The following is a 3,477-nucleotide window of genomic DNA, read 5'->3' on the forward strand; positions in this document are numbered from 1 at the left end:
AAAGAAAACAATTCTTTGCGAAGGGATGGTTATAGATTTTTTGTCATTTATTGTAAAGCCAAGATTGTTCAATTCTGACATAACTTTATCTGTTGTTTCTGGCATGTAGAAAAATTTTGATTCATGATTAGGGAATCATCAATATAATAACAGCATCTTATGCCATTTTCTCTAAAGAATGCATAAATAGGTTTCAATATCTTTGTAAATATTCTTGGACATGATGTTAACCCAAAAGGTAAAACTACAAATCTGAAAAATCTTCCATTCCAAGAAAAGGTTAGAAATTTCCTGTAATCTGGATGAACACTGACACTAAATTAAGCATCCTTTAAATCAACTGAAGTACGATAATCATCTTTCTGAATCAGTTCCAAAGCAAATGTTAAGTTTTCTTGATTAAAATGATAATATTCAACAAATTTATTCAAATGTTTTAGATTTATAATTGGTCTTAAATTACCATCTTTTTTTCGGTACAAGAAAAATATTTGAAATAAAAGCATCTGAAATATCTTTTACTTCTTCAATTGCACCTTTAGCAATTAATTGGTTTACTTCTTGTGAAACCAATTCAAATTCTAATGCATTAAAATGAATTTGTCTTGGAATAGTCTTTTGAAACGGTTGCTGAAAAAATTCAATTTCATATCCTGGATCTATAATGCTCAAAATCCATTGATCATTGGTAAATTTCTGCCACTGATGTATATTAAGTTTTCTCACCTTTACTTGTTGTAGCTGTATTTCTTCATTGACCCTCTGTATTGGCCCCTTTGACCTCTGCCTCTCTGGGAGGGATATGCATACTGGCGGTTTCTCGCTGAACCTTTGTACTGGTTTGTGGTATACTGGTACCCTTGGCTTGTCATGTAGTTTTTTGTTTGATTAACATTTTTGAATTTTGTATCATAATTTGATTTCCCTCCGATTGGTTGTTTGATTATATCTCCCATCTCTTTAAGTTTAGAGACACAATTATCTCCAAACAAAAAATCTGTAATCGGAATCTCCGAGGAAGCAATTTTCCGATATCGAAAATTGAGAACATTCTTGATTTCATTTCTTCTTTTCATAGAAATATTGTAGCAAGCATTGCCAAGCATACTTACGGAATCTGCCAACATCTTTTTACAAGCTTGGGGATCAAGCTCTTTTTTATTTACAAACATATCTGCCATCTGTACTAACGGTATTATACCCGTTGCTAATGATTTTTGAATCACTTGTAAAGCAAGATCATCTGAATGGGCTTGCTTATTCATTGCATCCCAGATTTCCTTGTTAACTCGGGGAACTTTTAATAGACTTCAATTATCTGGCCTGTCGTACTTTTTCTCCAACTCGGCCATACTTTCTTTGCTAGTCTTCTTAGAGACTGCTGCATTTATAGCTTTTCCCAGTGCTTCGTTTACATTAGGGCCAGTTTTCTCATTTGTATTTAACTGAGGGATATCCCAGTCATTGTTACTAGCACTGTTATCATTATCAATTGTAATCTGAATTGATTCTTTTGTATTCATTTGAGGCAGAATTTGTGCGAAATCTTATTCATGAAAAGGATAAAACACCTGTTGTTGCCTTCAACTAGACACTTAGATATATCGACAACGTATTGTCAATTAACAATGGTAATTTCCGATTCTACGTGGATACGATATATCTTGGAGATAAAAGATACCACGGAGTCTGACACATCTGTTTTATACTTCAATATTTTACTTGAAAAAGATGGTAATCTTTCAATCAAGACAAATGATAAACGTGATGATTTCAACTTTTCCATCTACTTCTCTTACTTATGCAGCAATATTTCTTTATCACCTGCATACAGAGTATATATCTTAGTTGATTCGATACGCAAGTGCATGTCTTACGTATGAACAATTTATTAAAAGAGGTAAATTATTGACAAGCTAGTTGATGAAACAAGAATATCAGCAGTCTCGTTTAAAGTGATCATTTCATAAGTTCTATGGTCGATACATTAACCTTGTCAGAAAATACAATTTATCATTCAGTCAAATGCTGACCGACGTTTTCCATACTAATGGTTAGTCCATTATTTATGCACGAATTGATGACATATTTTTCCGTTATTTCCCGATCATGACAAGGAGCACACAGCGGGTGTGATCGGTCAGCAGCGGAAGCTCACTCCTCCATGGCATCTGATCCTACCTCTGATGTTTCGGAGGTCTGTGTTAGCTCTGTTCCTATTTTGTATTGTTTTATGGACTTTGAGATTGAATACTGTTCGTTATCTCCACATCCTTCCTCATTCTTGGTAAAGAAAAAGGCATGGCGCTGTTAAAAATCGGAATGGCCCGATCAAAAGGGCATTTTGCTGCGTCATGCTAGTTTGCTTTAAATTTAATATAAAAAAAACTTATTCCCAAAAAATGCACAGTCCTTTCTTCCATATTTCAAGTTAAGACTATACGTTGCATTCCTTACAAATATACGAGGGGTGATCAAAAAGTTCGCAAACTAATTGAATAACTTCCTTAAAGGAAACAATCTTTGGTTTCAGTGTTGATTATATTTTAAATTAGTCCTCTCCAATTTTAATAACCATCAGCCACCGTTCTGCAAAGGTGAAGGAAAATTATAGTCAAACAAGTTGATGAAACAAAATTATCAGCAGTCTCTTTTAAAGTCATCATTTTGTAATTCCTTTGGTCCTTCTGAATCAAATGCTGGTTGACATTTCATACCAATTGCTAGTTTATTATTTATACACTGAATTGACTACGGTTTTTCCCTTTATTTCCCGATTATGACAAGGACCAAGCGGCAGATTAGACCAGTCGGCTGGAGATGCTCACTCCTCCATGGCACATGATCTTACATTTGATGTTTTGGAGGTCCGTGTTTGCTCTTCTCCTATTTAGTATTGTTTTATGGACTAGCTGTTATTTTTGTATATTTTTAGCTCTTCTGAGCCAAAGGCTCAAAGAGCTAATGCTATGGCCATTTGTGCGTCGTGCGTTGTGCGGTATGCGTTAACGTTTTAGAATATTGGACATAACTCAAGTACACTTTGGCCAATTATTGTCAAATTTGTTATGTGGTATCCTTGGCCCAAGGGATACCATTTATTCTAAAATGTGGGTTGGAACCCTAAAACAAGGGGCGATAATCAGGAAAATAAAACCCAAAGTTTTTGTTGCTAAAAAATCTTTTTTCTCCAGAATCATCAGGCAGATTTTCACCAAACCTACATACAAGGGTCGGGATATGTTGAAGATTAAAATTGTTCAATATATGACCCTGGGGCAAAGGGCATGCTCTAAAGGTCACTTCAAAGATGACCACTTGATAATACACTTAATAAAATGTAAATATTTTGCTTACTATAAAGATTAGGATAACCAAATCTTGTAAGTTGATGCATCTTAGGACTTTACATCATGTTAACTCAAGAGTAGGTCAGAGTGACCTTCTTTAAAAATTTTGCGGGCATTTGTTTTCAAA

At 34.5% G+C, this 3,477-nt stretch overlaps 1 pseudogene; it reads right to left on the reverse strand.

Annotated features, from left to right (window-relative positions):
• Window positions 1-538: 538 nt before the first annotated feature.
• LOC134263857 (uncharacterized) lies at window positions 539-1,523 on the reverse strand (annotated as a pseudogene).
• Window positions 1,524-3,477: the final 1,954 nt, after the last annotated feature.

This window comes from Saccostrea cucullata, unplaced genomic scaffold (assembly GCF_032062105.1).
Source record: "Saccostrea cucullata isolate Sc308-1 unplaced genomic scaffold, CSIRO_AGI_Scuc_v1 ctg19971, whole genome shotgun sequence".
NCBI classification, from domain to species: domain Eukaryota; kingdom Metazoa; phylum Mollusca; class Bivalvia; order Ostreida; family Ostreidae; genus Saccostrea; species Saccostrea cuccullata.